The following is a 23,754-nucleotide window of genomic DNA, read 5'->3' as shown; positions in this document are numbered from 1 at the left end:
TGCTGGGATTGCTAACTGTCACATTTGCTTGTGTCCTCAACCAAACTGTCAAACCATCAAATGGCTGGTGTCGTAACTGATCACATGTGCAGCACCGTGGCAATTGCTGTAAAGGATAGGAGGGTTTAATTCCGCTTTAAGGCTGTCAGCAGATCGGTCTCTACAAACTCGACAGTGCCTAAAAATGGAGAGTAACTGAGCATGTGCAGAACAGGGTGAGACAATGTATTGCTGGATTTTACCGAGTATCAATTATTTTTAATGTTTTACATATCTAAAAACAAACAAAAAAACACATTATAATTCCCAAGGAGAAACAAAGTAATTGTGATGATATGTGCAGTTTTAACAAGACGTGAAAGTTGCTAAACTGGTTTCAGGCGTTTGGACCCTCGTCATTAAGGGGTTAAAGGGCTGTTAAGGGGTTGAAGGCTTTGTTTGTATTTACAGAACTCCTTTGTAACTATGTACATTTGTATTTTATAATAACTTTAGTACTCAATAAATTACACCAGAGTTCTCTCTTCAGCCCGAGTTCACACAAGATGCGGAGCAAATTCGCTGCAAATTTCGCACCGCATTAAAATTTGCAACCCGTTCATGCGTACCAATCGCGGAGTGTATGTTAACCACTTCAGCTCCGGAAAGGTTTTACCCCCTTAATGACCAGGCCATTTTTTGCGATTCGGCACTTAGTTGCTGACAATTGCGCAGTCGTGCGACGCCGTAACCAAATACAATTGATGTCATTTTTTTCCACAAACAGAGCTTTCTTTTGGTCGTATTTGGTCACCTGTGCAGTTTTTAGATTTTGCACTGTAAACAAAAAAGGAGCGACAATTTTGGAAAAAAAAAAAAAAAAACACCATATTTTTTTTACTTTCTGCTAAAAAACATTCCCAATAAAAAAAAATGCAAAAAAAAATCTACATTTTTTATCATTTTAGGCCAATTTGTACTCTGCTACATATTTTTGGTAAAAAAAAATCCCAGAAAGCATAAAAAAGTTATAGCGTTTACAAACTACGGGATAGATTTATGGACTTTTTATTTATTCATTTTTACTAGTAATGGCGGCAATCAGCGATTTTTAACCACTTTACCCCTTTCCTGACCAGGGCCTATTTTGCGATTCGGCACTGCGTGATTTTAACGGAAAATTGCGCGGTCGTGCGACGCTGTACCTAAACAAATTTGACGTCCTTTTTTTCCCACAAACAGAGCTTTCTTTTGGTGGTATTTGATCACCTGTGCAATTTTTTGATCATGCGCTATAAACAAAAAAAGAGCGTAAATTTTTCAAAAATTACAATATTTTTCACATTTTTTTATATGAAATTCCCCCCCCCCCCCCCAAAAAGATGTAAAAATCTAAATTTTTTTACATTTTAGGCCAATTTGTTTTATGCTACCTATGTTTGGTAAAAAAAAAATCGCAAAAAGCGTATTTTGATTGGTTTGCGCAAAAGTTATTCCGTTTACTAAGGGAAAGATTTTTGTCATTTTCGTTGTTTTTTTTTAACTAGTAATGGCGGCGATCTGCGATTTTTTTTTTGCGGGACTGCGGCATTGCGGCGGACAGATCGGACCCTTGACTGACATTTTTGACACTTTTGGGGTTACCAGTGACATTACTGCAGTAATCAGTGCTATACATATGCACTGTTACTGTAAAAATGACACTGGCAGTGAAGGAGTTAACTTTATTGGAGAGGGAGGGGTTAAGTGTGTCCCTAGGGGCGTGTTTCTAACTGTGATTGGCTGTGGCTACTAGTGTAAGAACAGAGATCAACAGTCCTACATAGCAGAACCGTTTGATCTCCATTTTTACACAGGGAAGAATGACAGGCGGCTTTGTTTACATTAGCCGCCTGCCTTTCTTCCAGTGTAACGGAAGATCGCGAGTGCCCGGCGGGCACACGCGCCGGGGGTACGTGACCGCGCGGGAGCCTACGCCGCTTTGCCTGTGAGGGGCTGACTGCCGACGTAAATCGTCATGCGGCGGTCGGCAAGCGGTTAATCGGGACTGCGACATTGCGGCGGACAGATCGGACCCCTAACTGACATTTTTTTGGGACCAGTGACAATAATACAGTAATCAGTGCTAAATGATATGCACTGTTACTGTATGAATGACACTGGCAGGGAAGGGGTTAACACTGGGGGTGATCAAGGGGTTAAATGCATTCCCTATTGTTCTTACTAACTGTGTGTGGGGGGGATAGGTTGGACAGAGGCAGGGAGAGATCAGTGATTCAGCTTAGCTAAATCACACGATCTTTCCCTGCCTCTCTGACAGAAGAGCCGCCTGCTTTGTTTACATAGGCAGGTGGCTCTTCTGTCATTCTAGCCGAAGATCGCAGAAGACCGGCTGCGATCGAGCCCGCTCCTCCCGCAGTCTGGCTCCCGCTGTGTCTAATCACAGTGGGAGCGCGGCTCCGTCGGGGCGCGCCGTGTGCACATAGTCACGTAGATCTACGCGATTATGCGCAGCCGAGCCGCCCTGCCGCAGTAAATCTATGTGGGGCGGTCGGCAAGTGGTTAAGTTAAGGACAGCCTGTAATCGGTTTGCAAAATGCAGTGCAATTTACAGGATCTGATCGCATTGGTGTCAACAAGCATGCAATCCGATTCTGGTGCAGACAAAAAAAAGGGTCCTGCACGAGTTTGGTGCGAATGTAGTGCATACAAATCCATGGCTCAAATCGCACCTCAGAGATACCGCATGTAATTACACCTGAATGTGCTGCGATTCCTGTGGGAAATGCATGCTGTGTCCCGCACCGCATCAGTGTGAACCCAGGCTCATAGATAACAGTAAGGCTACGTTCACATGTTAGCGTAGCGGACCGCAGCAGAATCACCGCGATTCTGCCCGCGATCCGGAAATCATTGCAAATCGCGGGACACCTGTGCGTTGCCGTTGATTTGCAATGGCACCCCAAACGCTGTGCGATGTTGCCGCGATTTCCGCCTGCTGAATCGCGGTAAAATCGCGGGTCGCATGACGCCCAAAAAAGGTACAAGAGCTTCTTTGGGGCGTCATGCGACCCGCGATTTTGTTTGCGCGATGTTACAGCGAATCGGCAGGCGGAAATCGCGGCAACATCGCACAGCGTTTGGGGTGCCATTGCAAATCATCGTGGTGATTCTGCCGCGGTCCGCTGCGCTAACATGTGAACATAGCCTTAAATAAAATCAATACAGAATGCATCTAAATTGATCAATGTTTGTGATTTGATACATTGGTGTTGATCTACTAAAGGCAACTAGACTTTGGAATAGTGCACTTTGCATGTACACTTGATCCAGAGTAAATGAGGGGGGACCTCTGCTGACTGCCATTATCCAATCATGTGCAAGCAAAAATGCTGTTTTTTAAAAATTTTCCTTGCGTGTGATTTGTTTTTTTTGCTAAGCGAAGTTACTAAGCTCTGGAGCGAGTGTACTTCCAAATTGCACAGTCTATTTGCCTTTAGTAAATACACCCCAATGTGGCTTCTGTCCGTCTAGCAGTCCCTGGACTAGCTGCATTCAGTCTGTGGACCTTCGGCAGTTCAGGATCTAGGGACGGTAGCAGAGGATACATGGAAGCCTGTCCTCATTGTCATTCTTGTTGACCAATGAGCAGGCTGCCCTGAGATTAGGGTGGAATAGAGTGTCAGTGGGAGGGCAGTCACATCCAGTCACCTGGCTGCACAAAGTCGTCACGTCAGATGCAGAAAAGTCTCCAGCATTAGAGGAACAATCCTTCCAGCGTCAGTCTAACCCTGACCTCACATTTATTGCAGAGATGGACTCCTATGTACGACGTCGGGACAAGTGAACCCGTCACCCAGGTAATTTCCCAATTCTCATTCCTGATATCTGCTAATACTCTTCTACATGTGCCACCTGTGGAAGTTAAAGTGACACTTGGGGACGGTTCACACCTATGCAGCTTGCTTTTGATCCATTTCTGCAGTGCTTTTTGTGGTGCATTTTGTGTTTTTTGCACACGCGATTTTATGGCGATTTTGCAGCGATTTGCATTTTTATGGCCAATTTTTTACATAGTTAGTGAGGTTGAAAAAATACATCAGTCCATCCAGTTCAACCTATGATGTGTGTTTGCTGTTAACCGTACATTGTATACCCCTGTATGTTGTACATTGTATACCCCTGTATGTTGTACATTGTATACCCCTGTATGTTGTACATTGTATACCCCTCTATGTTGTACATTGTATACCCCCGTATCTTGTACATTGTATACCCCTGTATCTTGTACATTGTATACCCCTGTATGTTGTGGTCTTTAAGGTGCCCATCTAATAGTTTTTTGACACTATTGATGCCCCCTGCTCCACATCCTTACTGCTCTGACAGTAAAGAACCCCTTACGTATTTTAAGGTTAAACCGCCTTTCCTCTAGTTTTAGTGAGTGGCCGCGTGTCTTATTGTATTCTTTTTCTCTGAATAGTTTGTTCCTTATGCTAGGGTCGCCAGTACAGTATTTGTACATTGATATCATATCCCCTCTCAATCGTCTCTTCTCCAGACATTGTTGTTGGGCAGATTAAAAAATGCAAAGCCAAAATTAAACCCCCCTCCACTGTAGTGTGCTCTGCCCCCCCTCCCCCCATAGTAGTGTTCTGTACTCCCAATGCTGTGTCCACTGCCCCCTTCACATCACCCCCCCCCCCCCACTGTGGTGTCCTCTGCACCCTGCCCCCCATATTAGTGTCCTGTACCCCCCAATGCTGTGTCCTCTTCCCCCTTTAAATCACCCCCCCCCCCGCTGTGGTGTCCTCTGCCCTATTCATCCACAGAAGAAGTGTTCTGTAACCCCCAATGCTGTTTCCTCTGCCCCCTTCAAATAACCACCCCCTCTGTAATATCCTCTGCCCCCTCTCCTCATTGTAGTTTTCTGCACCCCTCCAATGCTGTGTCCTCTGCCCCCTTTATATCACCCACCCCCCACAGTAATGTCCTCTGCCCCCTCCCCCCGGAGTAGTTTTCTGTACCCCTCCACATGACCCCTCTGCTGTGGTGTCCTCTGCCCCCCTCCCCCCATAGTAGTGTTCTGTACCCCCCAATGTTGTGTCCTCTGCCCCCTTCACATCACCCGCTCCCCACTGTAGTGCCCTCTGCCCCCCTCCCCCCATAGTAGTGTTCTGTACCCCTCCACATGACCCCTCTGCTGTGGTGTCCTCTGCCCCCCTTCCCCCCATAGTAGTGTTCTGTACCCCCCAATGCTGTGTCCTCTGCCCCCTTTACATCACCCGCCCCCCACTGTAGTGCCCTCTGCCCCTCCCCCCATAGTAGTGTTCTGTACCCCTCCAATGCTGTGTGCTCTGCCCCTTCACATCAATCCACCCCCACTGTAGTGACCTCTCCCCCCCCCCCCCACATTAGTGTCCTGTACCACCCAACGCAGTGTCCTCTGCCCCCTTCACATCACCCCCCCACACGGAGTGTCCTCTGCCCCCCTCCCCTTACAGTAGTATCCCCTGCTCCCCTCCTCCCCATAGCAGTGTCCTCTGCCCCCTTCGCCCCACAGTAGCATTCTGTACCCCCACACTGTAGTGTCCTCTGCCTCCTTCACATCACCCCCCGATGCAGTGTCCTCTGCCCCCTTCACATCAAGTGAACCCGTCACCCAGGTAATTTTCCAATTCTCATTTCTGATATCTGCTAATACTGTTCTACATGTGCCACTTATGGAGGTTAAAGTGACACTTATGCTGGCCATACACGTATAGATTTTCATCCAGAAATTTTCGTTTCAAGAAAATTCGTTTGATTTTCTAATCGTTAGTGGGGTTAAATCGATGTCCCTTTTCGACTGCAGCGACGGGAAAATTCATAGGGGCAGAAGGGAAAACTTTTCTCGATCAACGGATTTTCGGGCAGTGTATGTGGTAATCGTTCAGAAATTACATTCATTTTAAAATTAAATGTTTAAAGCAAAAGACAATTTTCGAACGACATTCGTCTGTTCAACGAATGTTCACAGAATGTGCGTACGGATGTTCCACGAATATTCTCGTCCAAAAATCTATACGTGTATGGCCAGCATTAGGCTCGGTTCACACCTATGCAGTTGCACTACATGCTTTTCTCCAGCTTCTCCATTGAAGTCTATTGAACCAAAAAAGCACAGTTTTGCATGGAAAAAAAGTCCCTGACCCCTTTGCAAAAAATGCAGCAGCTGACAAAACAAAGTAAGAAACAGATTAATGAAAAGTAGAATACAGCGCCATTAAGTAGTGGATGTGTATGGATTATTTTTTGGAAAATAAGGGTATTATTTAGTGTCACTTTAACCACTTAATCTTTGGAATATTTACCCCCCCCCCCTTTGTAACCAAACCATTTTTTGCGATACGGCACTGCATTATTCTATTTGACAATTGCGCGGTCGTGCGACGCTGTACATAAATAAAATGTATGTCCTTTTTTCCCCATGAGTAGAGATTTCTTTTGGTGGTATTTGATCACCTCTGCGGTTTTCATTTTTTACTTTCTGGTATAAGACATATCCAATATAAAATGTAAAAAAAATTAACTTTCTTCATAAATTTAGGTCAATATATATTCTGCTACATATTTTTGGTAAAAAAAAAAAAAAAAAAATCCCAATAAGCGTATATTGATTGGTTTGCTCAAAAGTTATCGCGTCTACAAACTAGGGGATATTTTTATTTATTTATTACTAGTAATAGCGGCGATCAGCGACTGTGATATTACGGCGGACATTCTGACACTAACCTAAATGACACTTTTTGGGGACCAGTGACACTAATACAGTGATCAGTCCTAAAAATATACACTGTCACTGTACTAATGACACTTGCTGGGAAGGGCTTAACATCAAGAGGATTAAGTGCCGGTTCACACATATGCGATGCAGGAACCCTGCGAATCCACTGTGGGTTCCCGCATCGCATTCATATCGCAGGCAGTACACACTGCCATATGCAAATCGCTGGGGTTGTCAATACAAAGTTAACGACACCCCAAGATCAGTTCTCATATCACAGTGCGCACTGTCAGTTCGGACATGAATCGGATCGCATAGGTGTGAACCACCATGTGATCTGATTCTGCTGCGGACCCAAAAAAGGGTCCTGTGCGTGTTGTGTCTGAATGCGATGCGAATTCGGCCATACAATCTGTACAGCTGAATTCGCATCACACAGACATCGCATGTCATTTTCAGAGCAGTGCGCTCCGAATCACATGCGATGTCTGTCATCGCTATAGTGTGAACCGGGACTAGCTATGTGTAATATGTGCTGCTTTTACTTAACTATCTGGATGGTTTTTCTCCCAGAAACAGCCAGATCATTGTTCATAGTAAAGACAGTTCTGTGTTTTTGTAAACACAGAACTCTGTGTTTGATTGGCCACAGCCAATCAGCTGACTTCAGCCAAAATCATTGGCTGAAATCAGCTGCCAAATTCGTGCTGTCTCTAATCACATATTGCAGCTTAGCAATCATTAGATGTGGTGGCTGCATTTGTTTTGTTTTTTTTTTACTTTTCACCGGGTGATCTGGCCAGTAACCTTCTGTATTAGAGCGTCCCCACTCTGGATGAAGGAGCACAGGAGGGCAGCAGTGTTGTCAGTCTGGAGGGGGGAAGGGGAGTGATAGATGTGCTAGCAGATTTACATTCACTAACAAATAGAGGTCAAACTCCAGCTCAAACTTTATCGAAAGTTGCAGCAAACAGTTTTGTTTCCTTTTGGGATAAAGGTTTTACATATAAAAAGAAAAGCCGACTATTGTAGGCACCCCTTTCAGTGGTAAATGGTTTGTCCCATCCCTGTAACTTATATGTTTTGCTGGAGAGCTTGTTCTTTTTGAAATGGAACAGACTTACTGGCTGGATCGACAGATGAAAATAGAAGAAAAAAAAGCTTAACCACTTCTGGACCGGAAAGGATTTTCCCCCTTATGACCAGGCCATATTTTGTGATTCGACACTGCGTTATTTTAATGGACAATTGCGTGGTTGTGCGACGCTGTACCCAAATAAAATTGACGTCCTTTTTTTCCCACAAATAGAGCTTTCTTTTGGTGGTATTTGATCACCTGTGCAATTTTTATTTTTTGCACTATAAATAAAAAAACAGCGACAATTCTGAAAAAAAAAAATATATATTTTTCACTTTCTGCTATATAACATTCCCAAAAAAAAATCTAATTTTTTTTAACATTTTAGGCCAATTTATTTTCTGCTACATATATTAGGTAAAAAAAAAAAAAAAATCGCAATAAGCGTGTTTTGATTGGTTTGCGCAAAAATTATCGTGTCTACTAAGCAAAAGATTTATGTCCAGGGAGAAGAACGGTCGGCTGTGTTTACAACAGCTGACCGTTCTTCTCTCTCAGTGGGGAGCGAACGCTGGTGTCAGGGGGCAAACGGGGTCCCCGCTGATGAGGGGGGGGCGGTAGCGTGCCGCCAGCGGCACACGCTCGCCCCCTACCTGCACACAGTGCACCCCCCTCTTTAGTGTTAGGGTCAAGGCGCCCACATCCCTACAAAAAACCATTGCGCACCGCTGCACCTCCTGCCCACCCCTTCTCCCGGCTCTGCTTAGGAGCCAGGACATTACTTAGTGAAAAGGTCTCTTGTGAGAAGCCAGATTCATTAACCACTTACCGACCGCCCGCCGTCGATTTACGTTGGTACTTTGATGCTAAATACCGGGGTTATGGCAGCAGACAGCTGCCATAACCCCACAATTTTTCGAAACGGCGGGCGGTCCTCTTTCAGGAAAGGGTGGTCCCAGCAGCACCCTTATGGTGCAGCGGAAGAGGTTCCCCCCCCCCCTCCCGCCGCTTCCCGGTCGTTTCCCCTGCTTACCGGACCCGCCGGAAGTGGGAAGAACAATCCTCGACTCCATGGTCCTGGAGGACCGGAGCGATGTCAAATGTCGTCTACTAGCAACCTATTTAAAGAGCCAATTTTTTTTCAGCATTAAAACAAATGACTTTTTTTCTTTTTCTTTTTTAGTGTAGATGTGAGGTGTGAGGTCTTTTTGACCCCAGATCTCACATTAAAGAGGTCCTGTCATGCTTATTTCTATTACAAGGGATGTTTACATTACTTGTAATAGGAATAAAAATGATCAAACATTTTTTTTTTACAAAACTGTGTAAAAATAAAAAATAATAAATAAAATAAATAGAAAAAAAAAAAAAGTAGAGCGCCCTGTCCACGTTAGCTCGTGCGCAGAAGCGAACGCATACACAAGTCCCGCCCACATATGTAAACGGTGTTCAAACCACACATGTGAGGTATCACCACGATCGTTAGAGTGAGAGCAATAATTTAAGCCCTAGACCTCCTCTGGAACTCTAAGCTGGTAACCTGTAGAAATTTTTAAATTGTAGCCTATGGGGATTTTTAAGTATCGTAGTTTGTCACCATTCCACGAGCGTCCGCAGTTTTAAAGCATGACATGTTGGGTATCTATTTACTCGGCATAACATTATCTTTCACATTATAGAAAAAATTTGGGCTAACTTTACTGTTTTCTTATTTTTTAATTTGAGAAAGTACATTTTTTTTTTTAAAAAAATTGCGTTTGGAAGACCGCTGCGCAAATACGATGTGATAAAAAATATTGCAACCATCTCCATTTTATTCTCTAGGGTCTCCTTTAAAAAAAAAAAAAAATAATATATATATAATGTTTGGGGGTTCTAAGTAGTTTTCTAGCAAAAAAAAAAACAGATTTTAGCTTGTAAACAACAAGTGTCAGAAATAGGCCCGGTCCTTAAGTGGTTAAAGTAAAACTAGACCCAATCACTAAACCTCTAATAAGCTCTGAAATGTTAATGGCATTTCCAATCTTTTCTAATCTTCAACTTTCATTAAAGTAATCCCCGGTGATCCTGCCATGATGGTCTTCATTCAGATACTTTTCTGTCTCCCAATCATTCTCTTGTGTTGTCACATGCTTCCCTGGAGGAGAAGAGACCGTGCCATCACAGATTGCTTAATGGAGAAGTACAGCCAAAGCCCGTTTTTTGGCTGTACTTCTCCTATGGATCACAGGAGTGCAGTTCATTTTGCACTCCCCTGACCCGTTTGCAGCAGAGAGCAGGCTGAAGTCCGCTCTCTGCTGGCGTCAAAGAGTCAGTCCAGGCTGGACCGGCATCTGGCTCAGCCTCTCAGCAAGCCACTGAGAGCCTGAGCTGGCCGCTCCCGCCCCCTCCACAGCCCAGCACTTTAGTGAGCAAGGAGGGGGCAGGGCAGAGAGCCGGCGACTGACAGTCAGCAGCTCTCTGCACAGGGGAACCGAGTGATCGGTGGTGTTTCATCGCTCGGTTCTCAGTGTAGAGGCACTGGGGGACAGATGCAGCATCCACCTAGGTAAGTATGAATCAAAAATAAATAAATAAAACCCCATACATTTTTTTGAAACCACTTCTGGATCCAAAGGATTTTCCCCCTTAAAGCAGTAGTATACCGCTTTTTGACACTTTTAACTACAGGTAAGCCTATAATAAGGCTTACCTGTAGGTACAATTAATATCTCCTAAACCGGCACGGTTTAGGAGATATTTACACTGCATGCAACCGCTCACACGAGCGGCGCATGCGCTCTGAAGGTCCGGCGGACCTTCAGCTTTCCATGCTGGGAGCTTGGCAGAAAATGACTCCCACGCGCATGCGCGGGAGTGACGTCATCGCGGCTCCGGCCAATCACAGCGCCGAAGCCGCCGAACCCAGAAGAGACGCCGAGGGATCATGTCAGCTCCCACAGCGGTGTCCGGGGGTCCGTGTCGGGGCTTCGTTCTAAGGTATGTAATACATAATGAGCTAGTATGCGATGCATACTAGCTCATTATGCCTTTGTCTTGCAGGTTTTTTTTTTTTTTTTTTTTAGGTGTTTACAGCCGCTTTAATGACCAGGCCATTTTTTGCGATTCTGCACTGCGTTACTTTACCGGACATTTGTGCGGTCGTGGGAAGCTGTACCTAAATAAAATTGATGTCCCTTTTTCCTCACAAACAGAGCTTTATTTTGGTGGTATTTGATCACTTGTGCGATTTTTATTTTTTGCGCTATAAACAAAAAAAAAGCAACAGTTCTGGGGAAAAAAAAACAATATTTTTCACATTCTGCTATATAACATTCCCCAAAAAAAAAAATTGAAAATTTAAAAATCAAAACGTTTCATCCTTTTAGGCCAATTTTTATTCTGCTACATATTTTTTGTAACAAAAAATCCCAATAAGGGATATTGCATTTTATCGCATCTACAAACTAGGCGAAAGATTTATGTCATTTTTATTTAAATATTTTTAAATATTTTTTTACTACTAATTGGGTCGATCTGCGATTTTTAGCGGGCCTGCGACATTGCAGCAGACAGATCGGACCCCTGACATTTTTTACACTTTTGGGGGGACCAGTGACATTATTATAGTGATCAGTGCTAAAAAATATGCACTGTTACTGTAATAATGACACTGACAGGTGAGGGGTTAACCTAGGGGTGATCAAAGAGTTAATTGTGAGCCTAGGGGGTGTTTTCTAACTGTGAGGGGGGTGGGCTTGTAATATCAACACAAAGACCTGTGATGCTAAATAGGAGGAACACAGGAGCTCTGTGCTGATTCTTGAGAGAACAGTCTGCTGTATTTACAACAGCAGACTGCCGTTCTCTCTCCACGGGGAGCTACCGCTGGTGCCCAGGGGCAATCACGTCCGCCAGGCCCCGTGAATCAGCTTCCCCGCTGGCTAATGGGGGCATGCAGCCGAGCCAGCCTGCCGCCGTATATCTGCGTCGGGAGGTCAGCAAGTGGCTACGTTGAATTCATTCATCCATTCCCAACTGACTTTGTTTGTTGGGCGGCTCGCACGACGCATACACATAAAATGAATGGTCTCTCAAGTTCAACCCCAATATAAAAATAATCTTATTTGAATATTCACGCTGCGCTCACTAGAATAAAATCAAATGGATCTGAATCAATGTTGTTACGTTATTTCGGATGCTCCATACATTAGCAAAAGAGCCAAACTATGTAATTCTGTCATCCGAATCAAACAAATGAATAAAAATTAAAGCGGTTCTAAAGGCTGAGAGCGGGTTCACACATGTACGGCCATGGGTTCGTGCCTGGGGTCCGGTGCGTCCCTGTTCATCGGTTCAGGTGTGAATCAGGTCTGAATTTTTGCCTGAATTCACACCTAAAAGACGCACCAGACCCTTTTTAAACGCGTCCACCCCGGACCTGTGTGAACCGGCTTCATTGAGAGCCGGTCACACTCGCCTGTCATGCGAATTGGATGCGGGGAAAACCCAAATCGAATTTGCATGTGTGTGAACCCAGCCTGAAAGTTTTTTAGGTAAAAAAAAAAACAGGCTGTGCACAGCAGTCCCCCCCCCCCCCAATACTTTCCTGAGCTCCCTCTCGATCCAGCAATGTGCACGAGAGCATCAGACCTTTGGGACTCTCCCTCCTCATTGGCTGAGACAGCAGCGGGAGCCAAGTGCTGTCAATTACAGCCAGGCAGCCAATGAGGAGAAAGAGGGGGCAGGGACGAGCTGCATCTCCCTGTCTGAATGGACCCGCAGAGCAGCAGCTTAGGAGCTCGCCTGCTTGGGTGCCCCCATTGCAAGCTGCTTGTTCTGGGGGCACTCAACAGGAGGGAGGGGTCAGGAGTGCCAGCGGGGGACCCAAAAAGAGAAGGATTCGGGCTGCTCTATGCAAAACAATTACACAGAGCAGGGAAGTAGAACATGTTTGTTATTATTTAAAAAAAAAAAAAGATGCCTTTGGGCCCTTTTCACACTTGTGGGACTTGTCCTGCAGCTTGTTACTGCAAAGTGGCATGAAAAGTCGTACCCCATGATTTCCAATGGGTACCATTCATATCTGTGTGACTTCAAGTCCGAGCGACTTCAAAGTAGTCCCTGCACTACTTTGTTCCAACTTTGATGCGACTTGAGGTCCATAGAACTCAAGATTACACAGGCATTGCTTCAAGTCGGATTGAAGTTGCATCAAAATCACGTGGCAAAGTTGCGTGGCAAAGTCCCATCAAAGTCGTGCGACTTTCAGGTCGTACAAGTGTGAAAGGGGCCTAAATATCACTTTTTTCACTAATTTGTTGCTTTCATCAAAATTTAGTACATTAACATTTATTGGTGCCACTGAGCATCTGCGAATGGAATCCATCTTTTTTGTGTGTTGCACGAGTTCCTCATTCACATTGGGCATTTACCTGCATTTGGGGGCATTCAGTTTGCCTGTGTTTAGAGAAAATAGAATTGTGTGTCTGGGGGGCAGATTGGATACTCTGAACACGTTCAAATGCACATAAAATGCGTGGAAAATTAGTGTAAAGGAAAGTACTTTAAATGCAGGAGAACTTAACCTAATAAGGGGGAAATTTTCTGGCTGCCTTAACCTGAGAACAATTAAATTGGTCTATCCTTCCCAGAAGGTTTGCTCCTAAATGATCTAAATGCAGGAGGCCGGCGTGACTGAAGCCTTAGGGTTTAGATCTACGTGACAGTTGACTGACTGTCTATAGCTCAGTTTGTGGATGCGGAGTGTCCCTATAGCACAAGATAGTCTTTAGCCTCAGCAGGTAACCATGGACAAGTCAGTCCGAAAGTGTTTTCTTTAGGTGGCCAATAGACTTTGGTTCTGGGACCAAAATGAATGGCTCTGTAACCGCCCCCCACCCACCTCAGAGTCTTGTTCCTTTCACTGCATTCTTTACAATATGCTATAAACTCAATAGAAAATTTGCCTAATAGCCATAGGTGGATCAGAAAGGTTAAATATACTGTATATCCTATATACTCGAGTATAAGCCAACCCGAATAAAAGCCTAGGCACCTAATTTTACCACAAAAAAATAGGAAAACGTATTGACTCGAGTATAAGCCTAGGGTTGGAAATGCAGCAGCTACTGGACCCAACTGGACCACCACGAGACCCAAAACAGGGGCTGCGGGCATGGTACAGGAGATGCAGGGCTGTGGCCATGGTACAGGAGATGATACAGGAGATGGTTCGGGCATGGCACAGGTGATGGTTCGGGCATGGCACAGGTGATGGTTCGGGCATGGCACAGGAGATGGTACAGGCATGGCACAAGAGATGGTACAGGAGATGGTACAGGCATGGTACAGGCATGGCACAGGTGATGGTACAGGCATGGCACAGGAGATGCAGTGCTGCGGACATGGTACAGGAGAATGTCCTGTACCATACCCGCAGCACTGCATGAGGAAATGCAGGGGCTGCGGAGGAGTCTCACCTAGCGGTGAGACGCCTTACATTTAAAAATAGCGCTGCCTGGCACCAACACGTCACCGCACATGCGCCGCCAATGTTTGGGAAAGCCCTTACACATTCGGCTATTCCCGGGCAGACGGCGCATGCGCGATGACGTGTTGGCGCCATTTTTAAAAGGTAGGTGAGACCGTGACTCCAGTATAAGCCGAGGGGGGCTTTTTCAGCATAAAAAAAAACATGCTGGAAAAGTCAGCTTATGCTCAAGTATATACGGTAATATAACTAAAACCCAAGTATTAGGAGGTGGCTTAACCCTTTCATTGCTACTGACCAATGCCACAGCAGATGGTCAATCTGTCTAAATCTGACAAGCCGTCAGATGGAAGCTTTTATATGGCAACAGTTGGTCCCTTTCTCCTGCATTCATCCCCTCCATGTTTCCCAGGCGCTGCACTCCCATCCACGGACCTGGGACTGACATAGCAATTGCTGATGGGCAGAGAGGAGTGAATCACCAGGTAAGGTGAACGACAGGATAACGCCGCCAGTTCTGACACCCTGCGCACAGAGGTGATAGTCACCAAAAAGGCCACCTCTGGGACAGCTTAAGCAAGGGAATTTCCCAAAGGTTCTCAAAGGGGGGCTTCTGGAGGACCGAAAGCACCAAATTGAGGGCCCAAGGCGGTAACTGAGTCTGCACTGGAGGAACCAAATGTCGGACACCCTGAAGAAAGGTACGCACCAGGGAGTGTGTGGCCAAAGGTCATTGGAAGAAGACCGCCAAAGCTGACACCTGGCCCTTGATGGTACTCAAGCACAATTTCTGTTCAACCCCCCATTGAAGGAAGGTCAAGATCTGAGCCACTGAGAATGAGTGAGGATGAACCCCATGAGACTCACACCATGCCATGTACGTCTTCCAGATACAATGGTAGATCCTCCTAGAAGTAGATTTCCTAGCTTTTAACAGTGTAGGAATAACTGACTCAGATAAACTATCTCACAGCACCTGGCGTTCAACAGCCAAGCCGTCAAAGCCAGCGACTAAAGCAGGATGGAAGATTGGTAATTGGGACAGTAGGTCCTCCCTGAGAGGAACTACTGAGGCCGACCCTGAGGTCGCTTCCATGGAACATCGGCGACCAGCCGCACTAGATCAGCGTACCAAGCCCGGCGAGGCAAGTTCGGAGCCACTAAGATGACCAGAATCCCTTCTGCCTCGATCCTGCGTAGAAGTATTGGCAGAAGTTTGAGAGGAGAGAAGGCGTAAATCAGACGATGCTGACCCCACGGGGCCACCAGCGCATCTGTGGCAGCCGCCAGAGGATCCCTTGACCGAGCCACAAACCGCTGCATCTTTCTTTTGAGCCGAGTCGCCAACAGATCCACCTTGGGGGTGCCCCACCAGAGACACAACTCATGAAACACCTCTGGATGAAGGGACCATTTCCCTTGGTCCAACTCTGAGGTAATCCGCCTGCCAGTTTTCCACCCCGGGAATGTGTACGGCGGAGAGGGCTGGAACGAACTGTTCTGCCCACCTCAGAATGTCAGCTACCTCCAGAGCCACCTGGACACTTCTTGTACCCCTTTGGTGATTGACATAAGCCATGGCCGTGGCACTGTCTGATTGAATGTCCACTGGATAACCCTGAAGACTATAAGTTCAATAGTCCAGACTGGTAGACTGGACTCTTCCAGCATCCAGATCCCCTGAGCAGAATGCTTGCCGAGGACACCTCCCTACCGGACAGGTTGGCATCCGTGGTGACCACTGTCCAATACAAAGGTAGAATGGATTTGCCCAGCTGAAGAGCCGGAGAACGAAGCCACCATATCAGGGACTCCTTCGTTCCCCAAATCAGCCGGATCTGATTGTCCAGAGACTGCGGAGTCTTTTCCCATTTGGTCAGAATCTCCCTTCGCAGGGACCTCGTATGGAACTGTGCAAACGGAACAAACTCGAAGGTAGACACCATCAGGCCCAGCACCCGCATCCAAGTCCGGAGGGATGACCATCTGTTGGACAGCAGGAGACGATTTGCAGCCTGAAATTTCTGGAGTTTGTCCAGAGGAAGGAGCACGCTGGCTAAGGCCGAGTCCAGAGTCAGGCCCAGATAGTGCAGCTTTGTGGAAGGAACCAGGGCAGACTTCTGAAAATCCAGAATCCAACCAAACTCCGGCAGAGTTCGTACTGTGATCTCCAGGTTTTCCACCAGAGCAGAAGGAGACTCCGCTCTCAGAAGGAGATTGCCCAAGTAGCCCAGTACCGCGATCCCTTGTTGGCATAGCAAAGCTAGCACCGGGGCTAACACTTTTGTGAAGACCCGAGGAGCTGGTCTGGACAGACCGACTGCCAGCACCATAACAACCAGTGTCAATACAGAGCCACGACACACATTAACCGTTGCTATGGTGATGGCGTCTAGTTCACCCACACATGGCAATCCATGACTCTGTTTCAGGGCAGGCGGCACGCAGAGCTGTCCCCCAGCAGTCAAAAGAACATGGATGTCCGCTTCCTCCAAACCCTCCTCATCTCCCGCCCTGCTGGAGCCAAAAGGTAGGGCTCTGATTTAAAAAGTGGTTTGTGTGATTTTGGGGTCTGCGATGGGAGGACTTGTGTATAGGGAGGACCTCTGATGTGATGGGGGAACCTCTAATGTGAGAGGGTCATCTGATGTGATGGTGGAACCTCTGGTGTGATTGGGGAACCTCTGATGTGATAGTGGAACCTCTGATGTGATGGTAAAACCTCTGATGTGTGGGGAGAACCTGTGATGTGATGGGGGAACCTCTGATGTGATGAGGGGAACCTCGGATATATTTGGAGGACCTCTGTGATGGGAAAACCTCTAATGTGGAGGGGGCCCTCTCATGTGATGGAAAGTTGTCTGATGTAAAGGAGGACTTCTGATCAGAGGTCCTGCCATCACATCAGAGTTTCCCCCAAAACATCAGAGGTCCCCCTATCACATCAGAGGTCCTCCCATCACATGGTAGAACCTCTGATGTGATGGCAAAACCTCTAATGTGATGGCAGAACCTCCAAATGTGAAGTTCATTTCATCAAGGTCGTGCATGTGTCATCCCAGACTCAGGTTTCCCCTTAAGTAGTAAAATTTACATTTTATACATTTTGGACTGGGGTGCCTCGAAATTTTTAAAGGGTCCTGCAACTAAAAACAGTTGAGAAATGCTGAGCTATAGGGCCCATGCACACAGCTGTGGTGGTTAGTATTCCCTTATAGCTTTGAGTTGCAAAAAAAAAATTGAAAATCGTGTATGTAGTTGGTCTGATGTTGAACGTATTAAACATTTGTGCAAACATTTACACTGGTAACATGTAAATAGATATTAAGGGCATATTAGGAGGCTGTTGGTAGCCCACCACTGTGACCATATGTGCTGCCGCTGCCTAGTTTCCATGAGAATGTTTACATCTTTCCCCAGCCCTAAATGAGCAGCAGCGGCATTGATTGACCTTGGCCTTCAGTTATTCAGAATGCATCACAACCCAAAGCTATATTGACATCGTCATATGTTTGCCCTCTGGACCGTTTTTTGTGCAAGATCTTGCGTACATTTCAGTATTTTCTACTGCCTGTGTGCATAAGTCCAAAAAAAAAAAAAAAAAACGAAGAATAATTTGCGTTTCCATCCAGACATTTGGCTAGTTGAGCGGTTGTGCAGGTTCTCCGTTATATAACCAGATCCTTTTCTAAGAACAGGTTATCTCGGTCTCTTATCTCAGGGTTTTATTTTGGAATTTTTGCTGATTTAAGTGCAGAGAGTTTTTCCATGAGGGGTTTAACGTTGCTGGAGATAAGGCTGTATACCTTGGCAAGGATTATATTTGATATTAAGGAGCCATGTGTGAGCGCGGTGAAATTTTCCCTCACTGATATGTTCCGTATTGCATCAGAAATACTCCTTACCCTTGAAGGGGACCAATCAGAATTGACATATGGGAGCTGCCATAGCTGATTTTTTCTTGAAGAAGCGTACTCCAGCACTGTCATCTTTATCCTTGCTTAATTACTTGGTAAGGCCCCATGCACACTGGGCGTTTAGCCCCAATGCATAAGACTCTGGTATTTAGGTGTGGGTGGAAGGCACAAGGTGCATTGCCGGCAGCCTGTAAAACTATGAGGGTGAAATCTGCTGCAGTTGGACAGTGCATTGAGTGGTGATAACATTTAAGGTAGTGTCCGTGTAGGTAGGTTCCCTACAAGTGCATTCCTTAGTTAGTGGCTGGCCCAGGTTGAGGGGAGAAAGAGTTAATATGTGTGCTACAGTTCCTGGGCTTTTTGGATCCAGCCTACTCACCTGTGGTATAATTATGTGGTAAGGAAAGGTTTGAGGCTCTTTTTTGGCAGTTTGGATGGGCCACATTGGAAAGGACATTGCCGTTGGGAAGGACTGCTGCGCCTTGCAATCCTTCAAAGACACCGGGGTTCCCGAGAGCAGCCAAGACCTTGAGAATGCCAATATGGACTACTACCTTTGAGGTTTGCCTGGGCAGCCACCTAGGGATAGTTAGGGACATTATGATATTACTGTTCAGGTTTGACTGTACAGTACTATGAATCTCTACAGTAAACTGTTCTGAGTCTAGTCTGAAGTTATTCAAGAGGTGCATGTTGCTTCAGGCGAATTAAAAAAACTTGGGTCAGTGAGGCACATGTGGGGTATGAAGCTCTTCTGCTATGAAAGGTTTACTTGGCAAGTCAAGAAAGAGGCACAGTGTAGTCGCTATAGGTAACCAAGCACTAATTCAAGACACAACACAACCAGTTGTCAGGCAGTGGCAACTGGTAAAGGCAACAGGTCTTCCGGTGGCTAAGAAGTCGATGCTCTGGCTCCCTCCCCAGTGGTTAGTTTCCAGTAGCAACCCAGGGCCGGTGTTGGACTATTTTGTGCCCTGGGCAAGACCAGCTACCTGCATAACCACCCACCTAAAAAAAAAAAAAAAAAAAAAAAAAAAGGTTGCAGCCTGTGCAGGGATGCTTTCTCACCACCATGCGAACATTAGCTCTGTGTGGAGACTGACTAGGGAGCTGAGAGGAAGTGATGTTGCGTGGAGCACGGCTTGTGCGGCACCTGTCTCAATACCTCTTCTTCACAGATTGGCTGCAGGCTGCAGGAGATGGCTTAGTCTCCAGCTAACATCAAATCCTGCAGCGGTATGTGGAACGCTGGCGCAGAGTGTGGGAAACAGGGCAGCCATGAGAAATTTTGGGGCCCCCTTACACAGCTTTAGGCCTGGGCCTGAACCCCTTACATCAGAGTTTACCCCTTACATTAGTGTCCCCAAAGTCACCCCCCCCTTATATTTGGGTCCTCAAAGTCCTCCCCAACTTACATCAGGGTCTCCAGAGTTTGCCCTTACATCAGAGACCACCACATTCATTAGGATCCCCAAAGTTCCCTCTTACATCAGGTTCCCTAGAGTCCCCCCTTAACTCATGGACCCCAGAGTTCCCCCTTACATAGGAATCCTCAAAGTAGCCCCCTCTTACATCAGGGCCTACAGACCCCCCCCCCCCCGACATCAGGGCCCCTAAAACCCCCTTACATCAGGGTCCCTAAATCAACCTTGCATCGGGGTTCCTAGAGCCCATTTCCTTTCAATAGGGTCCCCAAAGTTAGAAGGGAAGAGCAGAGTGGGGTAATGAGAGTGGAGAGGTGTAAGAGAAGAGTTGGGGTAGTGGGAGTATTGTGAAGACCCCAGCCTACATCAGGATCCGTTCCTTCTCACAGCAGCAGTTAACTAATGGCTACAGGACAGGTGGAAGCTGGAAGGCTGGGCACTGCGACCAGATAGGTTTGGAGGAGGAACTTCCTCTTTCTCTGAATGTTGGAACCTGGGGAAGAGGTAAGCAAGCGATTGGTTGCTAGGACATGGGGGGTCCTAGCAAGCAAACCCTAGCTCAGAGAACAGCAGGTGGCGGTAGATGCTGTGAGTCAATGTACATTCAGAGACATCTCTGATTGCCGCACAATCTGCACTGTTGCTGACGCTGACTGAGTACTTGGTCAGGACTCTCTGGGGGTGGGGGGGATTTTTGGATCCAGCAACAACTGCCCATAGTTGTGCCAAGTATGCCTAGTGATAGTGGTAGCACTGGCCCTATAGCAGCTGGAACTGAACCTGCGTAATAGGAGCCCCGTGTAGAGGCTTCCATCTTGGTAGAGGCAGGGCTTTGCTTCCTCATACCAAAGCCTCCAGCAAGGAGAACAGTGTGCAGCACAGTAGTGAAATAACCAAATCTCACTCCAGTTCCCTCTTTCCCATCTTCATCAATATTCAAATACATTTTTCATTTTTTTTTTTAAATCCGTGGTGGTGCAGAAAAACTAAAACAGAAAAATCGGTAAGTGAATACAAAACATGCTTGTGACCACACACTAAAAAGTGCACTTAAGGGTGTGCTTTGTCCACCCCTCGAAGGTGTAGGACCTCTCCCTGATCCCCGGGGCGCTTGGCTCCTGACAGGGACAAAGGGTACGACATGGTCCCCCTAACCAGAAGGCCTGGTGAACCTTTTTCCTTGTGGTCAGCCAAAGCCAACCCCCGAGTACTAAGTCCAGGGGCTCTCCCAAAGAGAGACCACCCCCCAGGATCAGAGGAGAAATGAGCCTGAGAGCCACACATCCTCCCCCTAGATGTCAGGGCAAGCCCGAGGACTCACACCCTTCATCCTAGTGATGAAAAAAAGAAACACACACACAAAAGTGAAAGAATGAGAAACAGTTTAGAAAAAAAATAAATAGGTGGCCATGCAATAGTGTACTGGCTAGGCCGTGAGCCCGGTAACAAAAATTGCCCCGGACTTTAGGCAAAAGGCCCAGCCCTAAAAGGTGCAGTGCAGAAAGTTTTGGTGGCAAATTACATTTTTATATTAAACCTATTTTCATTACACACCTTATTTTAGACGCAGTGATCTCATCACTGCATCCCTTTGCTTCTCTATGCAATGGAGGCATATCATGGCTGGTGGGAGGGGCCAGCATGGTGGTGTGCATAGCTTTCTGAAAACATTACATCAGTATTCCTTTCAAGACACCTCAGTCCCAGATACAAGCAGTGGACTGGCCCTTGGTAGGAGTAATGCAAACAACAAAATGCCTTGCATGGTGGATGTCAGTCTGGAGGGGTAAGCTGTAGGCAGACTACATTTGCTTGCAGGCCACTTAGGTAACACCCACATGTGATTGAAAGAACTGATACTGATACCATTATTCTTGATCTTTAACAATGGTCTACAGACGGGTATGGTGCCAGCTGATTGGAAAAAAGCCAACATGGTACCAATATTTAAAAAAGGGCCGAGATATATCCTAACATCAGCCTAACATCTGTAGTCTGCAAGATTTTGGAGGGGGATGTTAAGGGACCACATACAAGACTTTAGTAATGAAAACTGTATTAGTAGTAATCAGCATGGATTCATGAAAAATCATTCTTGCCGCCAACCAATCTATTAACCTTCTACGATGAAGTGAGCTGCCACCTAGATAAAGGTAAGCCGGTGGATGTGGTGTATCTGGACTTTGCAAAGGCCTTTGACACCGTTCCCCACAAACGCTTACTGTACAAACTGAGGTGCGTAGGTATGGACCATAGGGTGAGTACCTGGATAGAGAACTGGCTCCAGGGGAGAGTCCAGAGGGTGATGATTAATGGGGAGTACTCAGATTGGGTGGGTGTGGAAAGTGGGGTCCCCCAAGGTTCTGTCCTGGGACCAATCCTGTTTAATTTATTCATAAATTATCTAGAGGAGGGGATATCTAGTACAATCTCAGTATTTGCGGATGATACTAAACTAAGCATGCCAATATCTTCTATGCAGGATGTGGAAACCTTACAAGCAGACCTGAACAAAATAATGGGGTGGGCAACTACATGGCAGATGAGGTTTAATGTTGAAAAATGTAAAGTAATGCACTTTCTCTTCCACAAGCAGTCGTATCAGCAGGGAGCATCGATAGTTTCAAAAAACTATTAGACACCTTAAAGACCACAACATACAGGGGTATACAATGTACGGTTAACAGCAAACACACACACATCATAGGTTGAACTGGGTGGACTGATGTATTTTTTCAACCTCACAAACTATGTAACTATGATAGCCAATTAATTAAAGGGACGGATTAAGGACTGTCAGATGATGCTGGACATCCTCCAGCCACTGAAATTGCTTAGTCTGATTTGACTGCACATTGTAAGAAACTCACAGTGTGCAGTGAAATCAGACTAAGCAATTTCAGTCCAGGAGAGTAGCCCAGCTTTAAATATTTTGTTATTTTGGGTTTTGATACATTTACATTTTATTTTGGCAACTTTATTCAACGAAAGTTCGGCCTCAACAACATGCACCCAGGTTTAATTCCTTGTATGTTCCACATGTTATTACAGGCTCAGTGAATGATTACACAGCTGGGAGGGGGGGAGCTTAACCTCGTCCACTTTGTCTTTATTCCCTCACCACTGATGTCAGGATAAACAATTATTTGGCCAGTTGGATGACACTTTGAGGACAGGTCCTCTTTCTTGCATGCTGAGCATCCTGTTATCCTCCATAGCAGCTGTGATCGTTAGCTACATCTTTTCCTATAGCGCATTGGAAAATTCCAGGTTTTCCCGTTAATTTGCACACAAGAGACAAAACAGGAAAAGATGAGACAAAAAGGAAACATGAAAAGAAACAAAGAAAACAAATATGTGAAATCAGCAACATTGTTACATCTGTGATGTTCACAGTTGCCATGATTGATGACTTAGCCGTGTTCTGTGCAGATATTTTGGCAGAGGTGTTTCAGCATTGTCTGTCACAGATATACGATGACGTTGTTTTTTTTCTTTTTTTGGCAAGGGAAAGGATTAAGAATATGGTCAGGTGAGGTGACAGATACAGGTCGGGTTAAGGTTTATGGATTAAAGGCATAGTTTACCAAAAAAGCTGTACATGCAGGTAAGGGGTGTCTGTAGATAAAAACAACCTGTTCAGATTTGACCAAGGCTGAATAATGACTTTGCTATAGGCGTAAGCCATTTATGTAACTCCTGAAGCCTGACTGAATAATTCCCAGAGGTGGCAACATCCCATCCTACCTTGTTGCAAAGACAGTCCCATCTGTTACTGCTCACCCCACCATCACAGGAGCGTGCTCTTTCTTTAAATCAAACCCCCTTACACATGCCAGGCTTTGGGAGGTATGTAAATAGCCTACATGTAGGTGTAGGTCATTTACATACCTCCCAAAACCTGGTTGGAAAACTCCCAGAGATGGCATCATCCCATTCTGCCTTGTTGCTAGGACATTGCTAAGACACTCCCATCTGTTACTGCTCACCCCCAAAATCACAGGAGCGAGCTCTTTCTTTGATTCAAACCCCCTCACGTGCGCCAGGCTTTGAAAGGTATGTAAATGGTCTACATATAGGTGTAGGCCATTTACATACTTCCCAAAACCTGGCCTGAA

The 23,754-nt window shown here is 46.0% G+C and overlaps 1 protein-coding gene across 2 annotated transcripts in view; it reads left to right on the top strand.

Annotated features, from left to right (window-relative positions):
- TC2N (tandem C2 domains, nuclear) overlaps positions 1-23,754 on the top strand; it is a 136,457-nt gene that overhangs the window by 14,497 nt on the left and 98,206 nt on the right. Inside the window, exon 2 of one of the 2 annotated variants that reach the window (XM_082275442.1) lies at positions 3,792-3,839. The exons of the other annotated variant lie outside the window; for it this stretch is intronic. The gene's annotated coding sequence lies outside the window, so the exon portion shown is untranslated. The remainder of the gene's footprint in view (positions 1-3,791; positions 3,840-23,754) is intronic. 2 annotated transcript variants of the gene reach the window in all.

Source organism: Pelophylax lessonae (assembly GCF_965119305.1).
Source record: "Pelophylax lessonae genome assembly, chromosome: 13".
NCBI classification, from domain to species: domain Eukaryota; kingdom Metazoa; phylum Chordata; class Amphibia; order Anura; family Ranidae; genus Pelophylax; species Pelophylax lessonae.
Note: the sequence above shows the minus strand (reverse complement) of the source record. Positions and strands in the feature narration are given on the sequence as shown.